A 20,563-nucleotide genomic window follows, 5' to 3' on the forward strand; every position below is an offset into this window, starting at 1 on the left:
ATACATTTTGTAATTAAGAGAAGGGTATGAATGGTGAAGTTTGATTCCGATCTAAATTCCCGTTTTTTCTTTTTAATGACTAATGAAGGGAAGAATAACAAAAAAAATGGATTAATGATTTCCGAATATATTCCTTGAAACTTTCACTTACATTCTTAATCAAAATTACTGGGAACATTGCTGAACACAGAGGAACTTCCGCTAGCGATCTGTTCCTAACAACTCTCTGGGAACAATCTGGTAAATTAATTTTCCATTTTTTTTGCTTTCTTACTAACTTAACCAAACAAACATATTCGGCGATCACATGCAGATCTGTAGTAATTTTATTTAAATATTTTTTTTTACGATAGACTTCCGTCTGGGCTTCTTTTCATTATTTATCTAAGATTTTGCTTACTGTATAACTTGAGTTAAGAGTTAAGTATTATATTTGGAATCCCAAATTAGAATACTGTGTATAGGTTATTAATTTGGAAATTGTTGTAAGGAAAAGGTTAAAATTCATTTTAACTCTCTCGTAGTGGGCTCTGTACTTTTGGTGTAATTACAGAGCCCACTGTCCTGTCTTTTTTTGGTTTTCCTTCAGAGAACTTGATAGGCTGGAACACCATCGAGGATTGTTTTAATATTAATTCAAATTTGGAAATAAAATGCATCCATAAAAAGCAGTTAAATCCAAAAACAACAAAGTGTATACAGGGTGAACCAGTAAGTAATGTCCATAGGCCTACTGTGTGTAGTTCAATGACGTATTGGCCAACTCCATATTTTCCACTGTTCTTGTGTGACGTCACTTTTAATTTTTTTTCTAAAATCATTAATTTTTTGCTATAAAAATGTTATTACTCAGAAAGTTTTAGTCCGAATTCGATTTTGATGACACGGTTAGAAAGACAGATAAATTTTTTAAAAATTGATACCATTTTGAAGCATTAATTATTCTCCAAACAGCCTCAATCTTCCTCCTGGATACTGGAAAAATAAAGGTAATCGAAATTTTTAAGAAAACTCATTAGGCCCTTACGTGATCATTATCAGACCTAGATGCTGGCACTTTTTATAAAAGTTTCCTTGTTTAATGGGCTTTCAAACTGTATATAATTTTCCAGGATTCCTTTTATTTTCATATGAGAAATTACGTTTGTTTTACAAGAAAACGTGATCACGAGCATACAGCAGTGTTAGTTTATCAAGTGGTTTAATTATTGAAAACTCTTTTAGATGGACCAGTAGTCAATTTCATTGATCTCCACTTTAGATGTACTACATACAGTAGGCCTATGGACAATATTACTTACTGGTTCACTCTGTATAGTTTAGTAAATTAACGTTGCTCCATTAAAATCAGCGAATAAAAAAACTAAGATCTCTCCAAAAAGTAACGGTAGATTGAATATAATCTCAATGATCCACAATTTCCAATTAAATCCAATAAAAAAACGATCTTCCAGTTCCCCCCTCCACTTAATACGCAATAATTATTTGAAATTATTACCATACTTCCTTAAATCATAATCGATCTTTCTGTCGAGGTTGATAAGTAGTCTTTGTTGCCCATCCAAACTCATTAAAGTAAGCAATCAGTGAGATAAAAGAAAAACACATTGCAGCATCTTCTATCTAGATGTGGACACGCAATAAAACTTTATATTTTATTTTTTAAACTATTAATATTCATTATTCTTATCACGTTTCCATGGAAACCTTTCATATGACCTCCATTTACAGGAATAATAATAATAACAGCCAATCAAAGCTAGCCGTGGCTTGCAATGATGAGGTCTTTAAATACATACAGACATACTGAACTCATATGAATGAAAAATCCACTACAACAGAGTAATTGTTCGTCAAACTTTACAGATACGGACGGCGAGCCGTAAGAGTATTTTTGTTCGCCCTCCCCGTTATAATCTAAGTTATCCACGGAGCTAGGAGGAGATATGTGAATAAGGTGAACCGGTTTATTGCTAGTTTTTTTTCTCGTTTTGTTTTCAATTCGTTTATTTTTTCTATTTCAAAAACTTATTGCTATAATATTTCCATGTGTGTTGGCAGCTAGGTGAGGGTAACACTGCTGGTAACAGATTATGTAATTGTATTTTACAGTTTTCCCCAAGCTAGGCTAGCCGGGAGTCTGTCTTGGAATGTGCATTGTGAATGTAAATTGCTTTTCTAACTGTAACACTCCTCCTCCTTCGATCTATTTAGGAATCTGATTATTACAATAGTAACGCGCGACAATGTTCTTTATCGCAAGAGGAAAGTACTGCGTGGTGATCCTGCAGACTTGTGAATTTGAAAAAAAATTAGTTCGTTCTATGGCGAATAGAATAAACGGATATAATTTTAAGTTGAATGAAAATCTAACATTAACAGGAAATCATATGAATGGTCCAAAGCTCCTCAATTTGTAAGGTCTATAAGGTATTCTCAGTACACTCGCAGCCCCTTGACAGAATTCACTCGTATTAGACGACACCGTTCATCACCGGAAGTGAACTATAAAGACGCTGCTACCACTCGAATAGTTGAAAATTCTTGACACAAAAGTTTTATATAGCATACATTTTTTTTTGTTTGCATACTTTAGAGAACAAAAGTAATCATGATGCTCCATTTTGAATAACAATGTCAAGTCAGTGTATTAAGGCCACGAAAGAAACGTTACGCCTCTGTAGATCTGTATTACACCAAACTGTTTATGATATATGATGATATACATTTTTATGATGGTTAAAAAACAAAAATTATGCGGAAACATTTTTATCACGAATAGGAAGTGATAGTATTTATATTTTTATTTTTTAATGGGGGTTGTAATTAAATGGCTCACACGAGAAATGGTTAACATTTAAAGTATTATTGTGTCACATTCCGGAAGAATGGAGCTTTCAACAGGTATACCACAGTTTTCGGGCTTCCGAAAAGTCCCGAAAAAATGTTGACCTCGAATGCTCTAACTTTCCTCGTATGTGTTGAAGCAGAGAGAGGTTTATTAAATGAACCACTTGGTGGTAGATTAGCTTCATTTAGGGCATCCCCTCTACTCCTGCAAGTTTTTCCCTAAACCAGTTCTCCAGCTACAGTATGCCAATGTCTCGAATGCTTTTCTTTTTATTGTTAGAAATTTCAGGCTCCTGTTTGCCCGCATTAGCCACAGTTTATCGCCTTCCTGTAAATAGATTTTTTCAGAATTTCGGAATAACCATTATCAATCCAGATTCTTAATAATTGCCATTCGGGTTTAGCGAAGCACAGCTTATCGTACCCTTTTACAGAACCCATCTTTTTATGCACCAACACTCCGAGGCACCAAAAGGAGGGTAATGTATCTGCTTCATCCAGATACATACTATCCAAACTCTGTGGGCGCCACGGTAGCCGAGCGGTTAGAGGCGAGACCTGCGAAGCTAATATGTACGTATTGTGGTACTGAGTTCGATTCCCCGGTTTAGGCCTTGGATTTTATTTAATGGTTAATATGAGAAATTTACAGTAAAGTATGTTTGCTAGTCGCCTCCGTCCACGACACCTAATTGGTAGTTGGACGTTAAGCCCCGCCTGAAAAAAAATAGGCGATTACTTTACTTACTATCCATACTCTGTAAGAAAGGCGCAGGAAGAGTGACTTAACAACAATCCGCTCCATCCCAAAAGAGGATTTACGTACTTTCTTGGGTAACTTCACAAAGTCTTTCCAAGCTCAGAGGCTATATTCTTAACGTGAGTAACTCTGTGCTATCCACCCTTGGATTGGGCTCATTTAGAGTAGGGGTGTGGGTATACTAAGCCCAAATAGTTCACTAACACACATCTAACTATGCACATTGTGTAAGCGTTGTGGGCATCATCAGTTTGTGTGTGTCGTTATACTGGGCTATCCACAGGAGTTTCCTGATGTATGCCTAACCTTCTTCCTCCTAGGGAGAAATGAGAGAAGATCAGTAAGTCATTGTCCTTATCTCACGCCAGTAAGTTGGCCCGCCCTTCATACTGTAAATTCCTATCGTTAAAAATGTTTTTATTTATAAAAAGTGAATAGTAAAACTAACAAGAGCAACGAGTGAGTGCATTGCAGGGAGATTTAGGTCGCCACGGTGACCGGCTGACGTCCTTGGCGTAGGTGGAGGACTGTAACTGTGAATGCGTTCACCTCATTAGGCGGGGCCATTGTACAACGGGTTACAAAAGATCTTCAACAACATCAGACTTTTCTTTTCTACATTATATTGTCTTCTCTAGTTAGATAATCTATTCATAGCCACGTCTACAATAGTCAATCATATTTGCATATCTATACTCCATTATCCGTTTTGCTTATTATCTACAACAACTTGAGTAGATTGAACAAACTTCTATTTAATATTTCCAGCATAATGAGGCTAGTAGCGCACCGCGACCCAACCTATTCCCTTGAACTCTTTACCACTTTCAACTGTCAAGGTTAACGTAGTATATCTAAAAAATTGTAAATACAAATCGTAAAGCTATGCCAAATAATAACAGAATAATTTCTAGCCCCAATTTGTTTATTAATAACTAGCGATATCAAATTGAAATTATGTTACATTACAGTAACAATATTTCTGGCAATCAGTTCCAGCTATAGTTTATATTAATTTCTTTAAGGCCACTTGTTGTATACCCTCTCACGGGTCCTCGATTCACCTTAATTCATGTTTTCCTAATGAAAGCTCCTATTCCTGATGAACTATTGATAGTCTTTCTTTCACGTCTACTAAAGAGAGCTCCATACGACAAGTTTTTCGACTTTGAGGTTTTCAGAGGGAAATCAATATTTTAAAGTTCCCTGAAGTGATTTTTTTTTTTTAAAGGAAATGGTCTGGGTTGAACTCTGTATCAGAAATGAACAAAATGCCGGAAACTGGATGTACCTTTTTACTCGAAAACGACCCTTAACGATTTCCTCGTGATCCATTCGCTGCCTTTAGGAGGGACGCTTAAGGTAAAACACTCGCAGTTGGAGCGTATTCTAATTATAGACTTATCTACAGATAAGAATCTACAGATCTTTATAAAATAAAACTACTAGAATATAAACAAAACTGACATACAATTAGTATCGGTGAAATGAATTCGGTGAATATAAGGCAGCAAGGAAAACTATACAGATGGTCGATAGAGCAGCATCATTTCCTAATTGAGTTATGTATTAGGTGTAGTACCTAATGTTACAGTACACTGGCGGGCTCTGGATTAGTCAGCAGATTTATTCGTAAAATAAATAGTAACTTTATTATTATTTATTCTTTATATTCTGATTCAGGGCAGAGTGAAACAGCTACCATTGTGTTGTGGCATGGAAATAATAAAGTTTGAGATAGTTTCAATGTCCTGAAGCATTCACTCCTAGTAGGAGCACTCACAATACTTGTTTTTGTAAGTTCAAATTTAGAAAATTACGGAAGCCGATCCGAACAGCACGTTTCCCGTAAATTGGTGGTATTTCAGAGTAGAGTCTAACTCTTCCCAATAATTAGCAACAAACATTTTAATTAATTAATGAAAAAGTGAGCACAAAGTAATTAATCTTTCGATAATGCGTAGTCATAATGAAACGAAAAGATTAGCAATCAGTTCACTCATTGATTAACAAAAATACAAGACTTTTTTATGGAAATTTGCGCGCCCGCCCAAAAAAAAATTCGACTCGGCATTTCCGCTTTTAACAAAACCATAAATTGAGTTATCACAGGAGATTTTATGTGCCAGTTGGTCATTGTAAGTGTGCATATTTACAAAAAAAAGAAAGATTAAAGTTAAACAAAATGATTTCAACAAATTAGAAAAGGTTTTAGTAACTGGACAACCTTAATTTTTTTTTAAATTAATTAAATTTATATTTCAAGAGAAATAATCAATAATCAATCAATAATTTTTTGATAAGCTGACGGTAGCGGAATTAAACAAAAAAATTCCCAAAATAATATATAACAAATTACTAACGGAAAAATGTATCAATTAATACTTGTGGTTTATTAATTAAAAAACAAAAAACTACTTTTTATACTATAATACTAGAACACTAAGTTAGTATTTTATTATTATTAATAATATTTTAAGGTAGTATTTGAAGAAATAGGGAAGTATTATAAGTTAAGTATAAAAAAAAACTGTACACAGTCGGGACAAATCAAGGCAGGACGACGACCGATTTAAGTTCACCACTTTTGGACAAGTTCTTAAATGAAAGCTGCTGGGCTTGCCTCGTTCTCGCTTACATAATCTGCAGTTAATTTGTTTTTTTTTTAAATATAATATTTTTGCCAGAAAATGGGTAAGAAGTGAAAGAATTTGTAAATATCACTGCCGTTCATATAAATTTAAGTAAAACATTCTAGTTTCTTTCATTTCCGGAATTTTTAAATAGCATTTAAATGTCGGAAGTTCATAATAAGTTGTTTGTCGCTATACTGGAATATTTTATGGAATTTTAAACTTTACGGTTATCATTAAAATTAGGAGAGTTTTCTAATGTCGTCATTCTGTCAGGAAGAGGAGGAAACAGCACTGCACGTATTGTGCCAGTGTGAGGGGCTTGTTTGGCTAAGGATGTTACTTCTCGGGGAGGAAAAACCAAGGCCTGTGAGCTTTACCCAAGAGTCGCTCTCCAGCATTAAGAGTCTAATTAAAAGGACAGGTCTGGAGGGTGAGCTTTAAAGTTAGGGGAGCCACAATAGACCCAAAGGGGTCGCAGTGGCGTAGGCCCTGAGGCCGCCCTAGTCCAATCTAATCTAATCTAATGTCGTCATCAAGCGATATCTAATGTAAATAGAATCTTTCAAGAATAGACAGCCCCCCATAGAGTCTTAGAGTATCTGGGTCATTAAGTTTTAAAAATCAGCTGTAGGAAATACGAGTATATATCGTTAGCTTTCAACTTTAGTTATCACAATTATACATCACGAAATTTGAAACGTTAATAGCCACTTTAAATAAATCGAACTTTTATACAAATGATAAAATTGGGGATTCAAACAGACAGTGGATTGGGCAGGGCTGAGTTCCCCCAAATATTCACCAAAGACCCAAACCCATATAATAAAAAATGTGGGTTACGTTATAATAAGTCCAACTGGTTAGTGTCATACACTATACATTTTTGAAATCGGTTTAACTAGAGTTATTGTCAAAGGGATCGATGAAATGTTCCGGGAATTATGGCGACAACATCCGGCATTGGTCAACAAAAACGGATCTGAATCTATTAATTGACAACTTCCGCCCAGTTGCCTATAAAAAAAAAAAAAAAAAAAAATGGAGAGCCCTGAAAACCGGATTTTGTCTCTTGGATACTTTGTGGACCCAATTTTTACAGTGATGTGATTAAAATCTTTGGTAAAGATGTACAGATGCTAATGTTACCTATTTTACGATAAAATCGAAGTTGCATAAATTAAGTTGCACACTCTCTGCAAGCCATAAAACTTTCCTTACAACTTAATATGTAAATATTAATTCCAATAGCCGGGCAATAAAATAGGGAACATTCCCATCTTTGGATCTCTTTCCAAAAGGAATGCCGACAACATTACAATAGCCATTAGAGTATTAAATTTCCTGTTATAAAAACTTGTGTGAACTATAAGAACAGTTTTTAAAAATATTGTTCCAGCTAAATTAAAACAATATATCTAAATAGAAAATGATCATGTCGTGACTTGCCTGTTTTTATTGTTATTTGTTCTCTCCACCGAATGACGAAATATAAATGCCTACATAAAATTTAAATGAGTTTTGGCATTCTTGTAGTTTGCCGGCACTTTTGGCTGGAGGTTTAGTAATTTTATATGTTACTACGTAACACACCCTCATCGATTATTATTAGTATTTTCTGATTACGTATGTCTATATTAGTTATGTGTTCTTTATGTGCGCTTTTATTTTCTTGAAGTAATTTTCGTAAGTGTGAAGTCCCATTTATTATTTAGGGGCATGCGCAGTGAGTAGATTATTCAATTATCGTTGCTTTTAAACTGTAGTTGAATATAAATTCATTACATCAAACTGGTGAATCAACCTCTGATAATGTCAGAAAATGATAATGCGTGCTACTAGAGATGGAATCAGCGATGTCCATCACTGTGGATCCTACCCCACATTCACAACTTATTATACGAGGTGTGTTCAAAAAGTAACGGGAATTTTTAAATTTCGCGGGTTTGGAGAGTCTGATTGTAAATTTTTTTTTTTATTATGTTGGTACACATGCCCCTGAAGTACGATAAAATTTTCAGTAATATTCATTGTTTACTTCTTAAGTGGCAGCCGTTAAGGTTAGACGTGTTTTTCGAGCTTGGCGATTTTTGTTTGTTAAAAAAAATGGATCAAAGAATTTGTATTAAATTTTGCGTAAAAAATGAAATAAAGTGTGTGAAATGTTAATAAAGGCATATGGTGAGTCTGCTATGAGTAAAACAAGGATTTACGAGTGGTATAAGCGTTTCCAAGATGGCCGCGAAAACGTTGAAGATGACGAACGACCTGGACGTCCAAGCACATCAACAACCGATGAAAACGTGAAAGAAATGGTTATGAACGATCGCCGAATCACAATCAGAGAAGTCGCTGATGATGTTGCCATATCAATTGGCTCATGCCATGAAATTTTTTCGGATGTTTTGGGTATGAAACGTGTGGCAGCAAAATTTGTTCCAAAATTGTTGAATTTCGAACAAAAACAGCGGAGAATGGAAGTTGCTCAAGAGTCACTCAATGAAGTCGACAACGATGCGGATCTACTGAAACGTGTTATAACAGGTGACGAAACATGGGTTTACGGATATGATGTCGAAACTAAGGCTCAATCGTCCCAGTGGAGGCATTCTGGATCGCCAAGACCGAAAAAGGCTCGACAAGTGCGGTCGAATGTGAAGGTTATGCTCACTGTGTTCTTCGATTTTAATGGCATAGTGCATCATGAATTCTTGCCACAAGGTCAAACAATCAATAAGGAGTACTACCTACAAGTTCAACGCCGTTTGCGCGAAGCAATCCGAAAAAACGCCCGGATTTGTGGCAAAACAATTCATGGATTTTGCACCACGATAATGCACCTGCTCACACTTCATTGCTTGTTCGTGAATTTTTGGCCAAAAACAAAACTTTAACAATGCCCCAGCCTCCATATTCGCCAGACATGGCTCCATGTGACTTTTTTCTATTTCCAAACATAAAGAGAACATTAAAAGGCCGTCGTTTTACAAGCATAGATGACATTAAAAGCGAATCGCTGAAAGAGCTGAAAGCTATCACAAAGATCGAGTTTCAGAAGTGTTTCGAGGATTGGAAAAAGCGCTGGCACAAGTGTATTGTATGCGAAGGGGACTACTTTGAAGGCGACAATATTAATGTAGATGAATAAATAAATATTTTTTTCAAAAAACGAAAATTCCCGTTATTTTTTGAACACACCTCGTATTCCTTAAAATAACTCATTTCGGAATTCCTGGGTATTAACGATGAAGTCAAGACTTTACTTTCTCTTGGGCTGCAGAAAATTGGAACCCTATTTTGGGTTTTCTTAAAGATAATTTCTTAAAGTGCTAGGAATGGAAATAGTGTAGGAGTTCGCCTTTTTCGCCATTTCTTTACAGTTCACATAAGTGAGAATATTAATCTCGATTCTTTTCTCAGCTACTATTGGCTGAATCTGATTAGCAGGGTTACATTGAATGTTCATGTTAGGTATTTGGTTTAGTTTCTAACAGCCACAGTCTCTATATCTCCTGTGGGATTATTATAGGGGAAATTTATTCCTAACATGCCTTGAGTTATGCTTTTCTGAGTTATACTTAAAAAAAAAATAGAAAAAAAGACATTATTCCGAAAACATTGTTACCAACACCGTGCTTTCTCTTAGGAACACACTGATACCAAATTAAGAAACAAAAAAAATAAAATAAAACTGTCAAAGATTTGACTTTACATCTAGTTCATTAAATTGACATTGACTAGAGTTTAAAAAATGATGAACTTTAGCTGACTCATATGGTAATCGGGTATTTCTATTTTTAGAACTAGCTTTCCCTTGAGACCCGAATTGTTTAAAAGAAAGAGAGGCGAAACGTAAAATGATTAAGCTACAATGAAATATACGAGTAATTATGTTATTGCCTATTTTTTCAGGCAGACTTTACTTCCAACTATCAAGTATCAAGGCACTATTATTAGGAATAACCGTGAAGAATAATGATAATTATCCTGAAAAAAAATTATGATTTAAGTGGGAGTCATAATTTAATATTAAAATAGAAATATCTGACCCGAAATAAAAGTTAGTCGCCTAGTTGGACATTTCTCTTTCTCCTACCATTTCGATATCAAATACAGCTGCCTAGGAGCTTCTTACAGCTCACGGTGGTGGGCAGGGTAACCTGTAACGAGAGAACACTGTCCGGAGTCCGGCAATACAATGAAAAAGACGTTGACACGCCTTTTTTATTTTTTTATTAATACGTTTTTCAAAAATATTGCTACCATTAAATTTTCAAAATTAATTTTTCTCCTGAAACGTTCTTCCTCAAATTTCCTCAAAGAATTCAGCCAAGAGTTTTCTTTCTTTCTCTCTCTCTCTCTCTACACACATACATACACACACATCGAAAGTTTAGCCGAAATCTTCACTCCAAAGTTATTAAAGTAATCGCCTATTTTTTCAGGCGAGGCTTAACGTCCAACTACCAAATTAGGTGTCGTGGACAGAGGCGACTAGCAAACATACTTCACTGTAAATTTCTTTTATTAACCATTAAATAAAATCCAAGGCCTAAAGACCGGGAAGCGAACCTACTAAACCAACAATACATCTTAGCTTCGCAGGTCTCATGAAATATAATTATGATTACAAAAAAAGTACAATCTAAATAGAGTTATTTTAGCTTACATTAAAACAATGCTTCAATTTTATTTATAAAGCAGCCGATTGGTCAGAAGAACATCCAATAAGGCATTCAGAAAGAAATATTTCTCTAATGATTTCCTGTATTTCAACTTGTGAATCATCAATATCCGTTTGTTTTAAACAATTTTACAATTAATAATCATCATTTTTTAAGTAAACATTAGCTTATTCTAGCTTTACATGGCATGCAAATTACCTGTGATGTGCACATGACTTTGTTTGAATTCTGTAGAAGAAATTAGTGAACAGTGAGTCAGCTAATTGGTTAATCATCTTTAACTATTTATTGTTAAAGTTGGAGGGGGGGTAAACTCGGTAAATAAATATATCTTTATTTGGAAACTGCAGCAGTTCGCCATAATTACTTAATTTAGCGGTAATAAAGGATAAACATAATGGTTACAATGGTTCTTCTGCAGCTTTTAAATATTATGCCATTTTCTGACGTCTTTGTATTTGAATAGAAATAATATTTGAACCTATTATATTCATTTGAAAGGTATTTTTGAAAATAAATATTAAGGGGAATACACATTAAGTTGATATTCTCTTTCAAGTTCCCTCCAAGTAGAAAACAGATCCATGTTAATCTTAAGGGGACATTTATTATTCCCACCATATTATATTTATGTATAATATACATTTTATTCGGTTCGATGACGAATTGACGATTTGAATGACGTAATAAATGCAAGGAGTAAAAGAGAGAGAAGGAGCATGATCTGGAAGTTTCACTTGAGATGTTTGCTCACTTTGAAGCTCCTCAGGTGATCTAGTGGCTCACTCTTAATAAGATCTGATTGCTCTCCAGTTCATACAACTCCCTAAAAAGCTTTACCCTAGCTTGTTCTAATCGCTTTCAAATAGCTTGGTATACAACGTTTAACGAATATTTGGATAAGTGATGACGTAACATGGTGTATTATACCTCCCAACTGTTGCAAGTTAAGTTGAAAGAATTTAAATCTTTTAGGCAAACCTCGTGTAATCATTTAATTTGCATAGATCAAACTCTTAACCAATTGAAAGGAGTGGCTTTGTTAACATCTAATCTAATATTTTAGTAAAAAATAGGTTCTAAAGACTCAAAAGAAGTTTAATGTTCTTTCCTGATTTTATAAGTCACAGCCTTCCTGATCAGTTTCGAACTTCATTCCATCAGCAAACTTGGTTAATCAGTTTGTATTCGGTGTGAAGGAGGTTGTACGGCACATATGTTTCAAATTCTAATTTTCGATCAACTGCCTGTGCTTTAACAGGAAATCAAATCCACAATTTAACAATAAATTTCGTAGAAATTGGTTTACCTTTCTCTTACTGGCGGTAAGGGAAGTCTTGTGATTAATGCCTATTTCGGGTTTTCATACCAACTAGAAATGGTTGCCCATTTAGTTAAACAGATTTCCGTTAAAATATTATATAAGCTATATAATCGTACTTTCGTATCGAATTCCCACGATGGGATCAATTTCGATCATTTGATACGACCGTGCAATACTTCCCTGTAGTTGTAATGCAGCTGTAACAAAGAAGTAATATTTATTTAACGACAAAGCAAATATCTCCTTGTCATTTTTGCCGACCTAAGCGCAGACCGTATCACCTTCAGTTGCATTTCAAAAAAAGAACCTTGAAATTGAGAGTTTAAAACCAGGTAAACTGGATATAGTAGTAGATCGGCCTACGTTCCTTCCAGACAAGAAGTGGGGAATTATGGGAACTCCCCTCTTGAAGTTCAAAGCACTCTATTGTCGCAGTTCTGGTCTTTTATTTCATTTTTATTTAAAATTCTCAAATTATAGAAGAGCCTTCAGCAAAGTTAGCTTTTTGTGTAAATATTTTAAGAAATAAATAGCTGAATATATTTTTTTTCCTTAATTTAGATCTTAACCTTAACCTAGTTAATTTTCTTATGGAGTCATCTACGTCTTTTACGTCATCACAAACTGCATGCTCTCTCTGACTGTTAGTTTAGGGTTGCGTGTTTCAGTATTTTGGTTGTTTTCTTCTTTTTACCATCGTCCTTCGCTGTCTTCAAATTCGTCATTGTCTTCTTTTATGTGCTCATAAAATTTATAATTTTTTCAGAATCTTCTTCGCCATAACTTCTTTATCATCAGACGTAAGTGGATTGTTCGAAGACCAGCAAACAAACAGTCAACTACAGTTCTTGAAAATAGTTTCTGAAGATGTGTGTGTGGAAACGATGCCTTAGTTTTCACTAAATTGCTTTAATCAGAACTCAGTATTAGAGCCCCAAAATTGTAGGATTTTTCATTATTATTTATATAAGATACTGTTCAACTTGGACGAGACTTCATCTTGAACTGGCTTTTTGAAATGGAGAGAACTATTTTAATATTACATAATCATTTCGCACGCTAAATACCAACGAACTCAGCCAAACTAGAACGGACAGAGAACCTTTTCTCCAATTAGACGAATCCTATAGATGATGATGATACTCCAGAGGATTTTAGTAATAATTCTATTTCGAAACATGCGCAAAACTTCATTTTCTTGCCGTTTCGATATACATCTGTGAATAGTGTACTCAATGTGGTAAGTTTCGTAGTGCAGGACGAATGAATCTTTGATTTTATCCATTGTGGCTCGCATGTTTATTGTTTCCCTGACCTGTTTTGGACTTACATCCACTATCAGAGGTTAATTAATAAGTTTGTAAGACCAGTAAAGCTAATATGTATTGTGGTACTGGGTTCGATTCCCGGTCTTAGGCCTTGGATTTTATTTAATGGTTAATAAAAGGAATTTACAGTGAAGTATGTTTGCTAGTCGCCTCCGTCCACGACACCTAATTTGGTAGTTGGACGTTAAGCCTCGCCTGAAAAAATAGGCGATTACTTTAATAACTTTGGAGTGAAGATTTCGGCTAAACTTTCGATGTGTGTGTATGTATGTGTGTAGAGAGAGAGAGAGAGAAAGAAAGAAAACTCTTGGCTGAATTCTTTGAGGAAATTTGAGGAAGAACGTTTCAGGAAAAAAATTAATTTTGAAAATTTAATGGTAGCAATATTTTTGAAAAACGTATTAATAAAAAAAAAAGGGCGTGTCAACGTCTTTTTCATTGTATTGCCGGACTCCGGACAGTGTTCTCTCGTTACAGGTTACCCTGCCCACCACCGTGAGCTGTAAGAAGCTCCTAGGCAGCTGTATTTGATATCGAAATGGTAGGAGAAAGAGAAATGTCAAACTAGGCGACTAACTTTTATTTCGGGTCAGATATTTCTATTTTAATATTAAATTATGACTCCCACTTAAATCATAATTTTTTTCAGGATAATTATCATTATTCTTCACGGTTATTCCTAATAATAGTGCCTTGATACTGTAGAAAGTATTCTAGCGACATACAAGACGACAGACAGTATGCGGAAGTAGGTGTCACTTACTTCCCCCCAATAGAATACACTTTTAAATAGTAGGATAACTAGAACAGGTTTTTTATATCTATCTTTTTTATTTTTTGTTTGAGTTATTATTTCCGTTTGTTTAGAGAATGCTGTGTCATTCTTCGTAATGTAAAATGGGTGTTTGATTTCTTGATTGGGAAGCGGGCTTGGCAGAAACTAATCTCTGGTATTGTAAGATTAACTAACTCCCAAACAGGATACAAATCTGGTAAATATAAGGTCAGCCACGTGAACTCTGCGAACTTTGATTTCTAACCACTCAGCTAATCTCTGTTTCGAAACAAAAGAAACTTTGTGTGAACACGTTCTGTGAGATCGATCTGTAAGTAGGAAAAAGTGACTTTTTTTTGCTCGATAACAATTCTAACGATTCTTTTCAAATCTGGCACCTTACATCGATCTATAAGTTTCATTTTCATAATCTGGTATTTTTGTGGTTAACAATCCTATGGAAATCGTCTTCTCAAATCTTCTTTGGGTTATTCTAATAAAAGATATTTTATTTCTGTCAATAATCTTCTTGATCCGTTGATAACAATGTTGCCAACTGAATGTTGTATTACCACAATTCGCCTAAACTATTAATACTACAGACAGCCCTGCATGTACGTATGTGCAAGCACTTATATATCTACTTTCCCAATTCATATTAACATTGGTGGCTGAATTAACTTTCAATTTCAACGCATTAACTAATGTAATTTCTAAATTGCCAGGAAGAGTGCAGTTCTGAGGTAATGTTAGAAGTTTTGGATATCTCCATCTTTCGGGGGTTTTGACAAGTTTTCTTTTTTTTGATTTCTCATGGACTTTCTCTTACCTCTAAGATGAGGAAGTATTGTAAACGTACAGATTTTCCATTTCAGTTTTACTCCGGAAGTGCACTTTTTGAGGACCCCTGCTATGTTAACCTCGTCGTAGTACGTTTGTTTATCCTATTTCCGGCTAACTTTGGATTTTCAACCATCATCAACGGTTGATTGAATATTTTGAAAAATTTGTCTGTCAGTTATAAAACTTCTGTCAAAGGCTTCAGAAAGCATTTTTACTTATTCTAGTGCAGTGTGTGGCGGAAGCTTTAGAAAGGAAATCAAATCCTCTGTATTGTAACAGATAAATCAACCTCTGATTTCCTACTTGAAATACAACTTTTTGTCCTTCTGGGTGAGGAAAAATAGATTATTTTTCAAATTTTTCCTTGCATTTACGTGGCTATGTGTGGGTATGAACAGATAAATGAAAACAGGAATCCACAGAAAATTCATTTTTTCACTAGATGCCACCAGAGCCGAAAAACAATCAAGTTTTTGATCAAAACGGAAGTGCCATTTTTTCTAAAAATGATTTTTCATTGTTTCAAAATAATTTCTTCAAAGTACTTCCTGCATTTTATCTCTTTGCACATGCGCATATTATAACTTCTATTAAAACTGTCCGGTAGGACAGTTGTATAAAGGGTTGATCGTCAAAAACTGCACGAAAAAGCGTAACGTTGAAAAACACCCAACTTTGACAATTTTTTCCTCTTTTTCTATACAAGATAAAATTCCCAAATTTTCTTTAAAATATAGGTCAAATCCTCCTTTATAACTGAAATTTTTTTGCAACAACCCAGATCTAACAGATTTGAGAAAAAAGTTACCGAAAATGAGCAAAAACGGCATTTTCAAAAAATGTTCTTGTTCTTGTTCTTCTTCTTCTTTGTAACATTTTTAGTGCACTTTACGGCAGTTAGTGAATGATAAGATTTAGGCTTTTCAGTTTAAGTGTCATTTCAGGATAATGTACGATCATATTATCTGAATAAGATAATTGGAATGTATATTTTTATGAATATTTATTCTACGTTTATTACGAAAACTCGTATTTAAAACGGCTTGCATATACTCCAAATTTTATTGGCCACTGTTGTACCAATATTCTTCGAACTTGATAATATTGAAATTTTGTCAAAAATGTGTAAATTATTTATATTAGTTTAGTTTAGTTTTTGAATTTTCTTATTATTTCATTGTAATTGTACATAAAAATGGTTTTGGATCGCTAGAGGAAGTTAAAATTTTGATCAATACGTGTGTGAAAACTAAGTGACTTTCTCTGACCAATTTACAATATTATCAAGATATAAGAAGAAGAATAAACGGGTTTCTTGAAAGGATGTGGTCAAGTTACGCTCTTATCTGAAGTACCATCTCAATTTTGTTTTAACGTCCTGAGTCCTGAGGACTCAATTAAGGATTCAAATTAGCGAGGAATCGATTGCTGAGGACTATGTAATATTTATGTGTGGAATGTCTATCCCAAATTCTGAGTTGGAACAATATCAGTCTATCTCTTTGGTTTCAATTCAATATCTCTTTGTCAAGGAGGGATATTGATTTTATTAAGGATCTGAGGAACTGTTCCGTCAAGAGTACCACAGTGAGCACGTATAATATAAACTCGATTAATTAGGTCGATTGCAGTAAGAGTAAAATTAAAGGGTGAATTTTTATCATTTTTTTGAGTAGGAGGTGAAATAAACGGAGCCCAAACATTTTGCCAGTTGTTTGTAATTTAAATTATTTAAAAATATAAATTAGGCGCGTTCATTCAGTTAGTACAGCAGAATGTAGTCAGCAGTGGTTTGGAGTAGTTCCAAGCAAGCAATTCATATTCAGGAGAAGTACGATTTCATTTTCAGTTGGACATCACATGGTGTGTTGTGTGCGAATGCCATAGTCGGACGGATTTCTCATTAATTGTTTTTATTAATTTTAGAATTACCCTCGCGATTGGTTGGTAATGATATTTTCTAATTTTAAAATTATTAGTTGTATTTTACAACAGCTTTTCTTGTTAACACAAGTTCTTGGCCTAAACTTCAGTTTTCAGTAGATTTCCGGTTTCGTTTTTTTTGTGGGCAAGCGGGTAACAAAATCTCATAAAAGGAACAATCTAGAACCGGAATTCGTATTCCGTTTAGTTAATACTGTTTCACAAGTCAGTTCTAACCTATTCACAAGTATTTATAGGCTACACCAGTAAACATCTCTCTACATACGATTAGCTTTTATACTGTATACTCAGATTGAGCACCTATTTGCTTGAAATACTTTTCACGAAGTGATAACTTTATTTTAAGAAGAATGGACCGCCATTCTCGAAGTCCTTCGTAGTGATACTTCCTTTGTTTCCGGAAGTTTGAACTAGTAACGAGTGACAATAAGTTGTTTTTTCACCTAAATTTACAATTACCTAATTAGTTACTCGCACAGCGAATTACTATTTAATAGTATTCAAATGTTTAACGTTAAATAATAATGAAGATGTCTTCAATAGTAAAATATGGGTTTTAAAGAGATTTTGTTCAATACATTTTACTTATTTATTTTTTTGTAAAAAGTAAAATTTGAATATAAATTCTACAGCTATCCAAATATAATCTATTAATCCAAGAATACAGCTACTGGAGCACCATCTGGTAGTAACAGTCTACCATCTAGAAAATATTTTGCTACAAAGATTTATTAGACGACCGTAATTTTATTTGATCTGTTAATGTGTCGTTGATTCTGTCAAATATACGTCGCTTTTTTTTTTTTAATAAGGAACAAACTGATAATGATAATCTTAAATTAATTAATAAAAAGAATAACATGCTTAATTAATCATTGATTGATAAAAACAATATAAAAATATTTACGTAAATTCAAGTAATATGTTTAATTAAATATCTTAATATATAAATAGAGTTGTAATACTTACAGAAAGGTGGAAGTGCTGCAAATATTCCCAAATTGGATACAGTTGGCTGGGTCCGAAGTGGATTAAAAATTAGACGAATAGACCAATGATTGAAATAGTATTCAGGAAAATTGGTAAAAAGAATAAATAAATAAAAATTTAAGAAATGAAAATCACTAAAATATTTACACACTTCATGCGGAAAACTAAACGAACATAGAAATTTAAAAGAAAGAAACAACAAAAAAGATGTTGATCAAATTGAAAATTTAAAAGGCAGTGTGGGCAACACTTATCAGGAGATAAAGTGATTAAAGTGTAATTGTTGATTATTAAAAAAAAATTAAAATTAAAATTAAAATTAAAAAGTGAATTGTAGCCGGTCGCTATTTACTCTAAAAGATTTCTACACTAGTACAGAGACAGTTGACTACTGAAATTGAAACTGAAAACTGTTGGAAGTAAAAAAGTGAAAGTGCACCAGCACACACTAGAGGGGAGGAGAGGAGAACACAAGTCTATCTTGGTGTAAGTGTGCGTTGTTGTTGTGTTAAAAGAGGTGGTTTAGGTGAGGTGATTGTGTTATTACTACATTGTGTAAGAGCATTGCCAGTGTTAGTATATAATATAGTTGTGCATTCCCTGTAGTAGTAGTAGTAGTGGTAGTAGTAGTATTGTGTGAGAGAGAGGGGGTGGCCGGCCCCGAACCAACCACCACTGTCTATCTGTCTATCTCCCCAGCACGCTCTGTCTGTGTGTTAGTTCGCACAGGCTCTCTGATGCTAGTATTTCCTTTATTACTAATTTTTTGGCGAATATTGTACTTTGTGATATCTTCATTGACTTTTTATCATTAAATTTATTCACTGTTATCTGAGATGAATACGAAAAAATGTGTAATAAATATGCAATTATACTAATGGCATTGGCAGAAACAATAAATCTGACGTGGAACACTCCTATGACTTCCTTTTACCAAACTCCACTTGCATACATTTATACAATATGTATACAATATACGATTACTTCCCTTCCTCTTAATAGAAGTAAGAGAAAGGGACGACGTATTTTTTGAGGGAAGCTTTTCAAGGAAGATCAATGTGTTTGTAATTTACATCCGGAGTTTATAAAAAAAATTCTGGGAGCCATTTCTAAAGTGTAACATTCGGGGGGGGGCATCAAAAGGGTTACTTCCGGGGTAAACTGGAGATCAAGTCTGCAGTATCTTTCCCTTACTTCCTTTCTTACAAAGTGTTACGAGAAAATTAAAAAATATTTTATAGAAAAGAGATAGATCTGTAAATTTATGAAGGATTCTATGTTAATATTGAATTCGCATTATTTCAGGTTATTTTCTTTGTATCATACCTTTTTACAGGATGCGCAGTTGTAAATTCCCATTAGTAATTCGTACTAGTTACACTGTTATTCGAATTCGTGACTAATATGTCCGGCTTGAAAACTGCAAAAAAAAACTGTGCCCGTCTATGGTTATTAAACCATATTAGGGGCATTGCAGGACTGCTAACTATTTGGGGCAATAATCATTGAGATTGGAACCCCTTTCTAGGCACTTCAAGCCTCTCGGGCTCCCTGTTCTTTCTTGAGGTTATTCATTCTGTGATCAGTCTCAGTTTCTTGAGTGCCACAGTTAGCGGAAGATTTCGAACTTGAGGCTTATCAGGTCTTATTGTGATTAAACCTTCAATGAATCAAATTATAAAATTAAATTGCCTTTTTTTGAAGACCATTGACTGTAATCATTAATTGGCCAAACCAATGAAATCAAGTCAAACTATTGAATCATTTAAGACATTCTGAATTTAATTTTTTTTAAATAATTTTTATAAAAAATATAATATTTGTATGGACCAAATTCTTTTTAGAAATCTCTATTTTGCTCTTTTAAGCGTCACTAACACAATTTTACCTGCAACATTTTCTCTTTCTACAAACTTCAACTAAAAAGGGAAAGGCAATAAACGTCATATCCGTTGCCTAGTTAAAGACTGCCGGGCGTCTTTCTTTACGAGAATTAAACCTATAAAGTTGTGCCTTTAAAAAAACGAGACAGATCTGAAGCTCCATTTAGGGTTTGGTAGTGCAATACAGTCGGCAGGCGCACTTAAATCATAAACTGAGTAGTCATAAAATTTAGTGTAGTCCCTTTGTGTTTGGCTTGCAAATATAAGGTCGCCCCTAAGATGGCTAGGAGAGGCCCTTCTTTTGGTGGAATGTTTTGGAAAATAAACTTGTTATTTCCTCTTTCATTTTAACAATGTTTTAAAAGTTTTCCTGACAAAGTATCAAGTTAGTTTTGGAATGTCTGGAGCTTGCTAAGTGATGGATTAGCAAACCAATGAGTTTCAAAATTAATTTCTAGGTTAAATGATTTTTGTCCGGCTTAGCATGCCTGTCCTTTCGTGAGTCTGATGAGGTTTCTGTAAAGAAATTTGACCTTTCATTTAAAGAG

The 20,563-nt window shown here is 34.2% G+C and overlaps 1 protein-coding gene across 5 annotated transcripts in view; it reads right to left on the reverse strand.

Annotated features, from left to right (window-relative positions):
- Positions 1-18,675, reverse strand: part of sona (sol narae metalloprotease) — a 115,883-nt gene extending 97,208 nt beyond the window's left edge. For 2 of the 5 annotated variants that reach the window (XM_074131184.1, XM_074131182.1), the window contains exon 1: positions 18,112-18,672. The gene's annotated coding sequence lies outside the window, so the exon portion shown is untranslated. Of the gene's footprint in view, positions 1-1,498; positions 1,655-18,111 lie in introns of those variants that run through there. The other 3 variants (XM_074131180.1, XM_074131185.1, XM_074131181.1) reach the window with 3 other exon arrangements.
- Positions 18,676-20,563: the final 1,888 nt, after the last annotated feature.

The sequence above is a fragment of the Rhodnius prolixus genome, unplaced genomic scaffold, assembly GCF_049639745.1.
Source record: "Rhodnius prolixus isolate KJV_2025 unplaced genomic scaffold, Rpr scaffold_4, whole genome shotgun sequence".
NCBI classification, from domain to species: Eukaryota; Metazoa; Arthropoda; class Insecta; order Hemiptera; family Reduviidae; genus Rhodnius; species Rhodnius prolixus.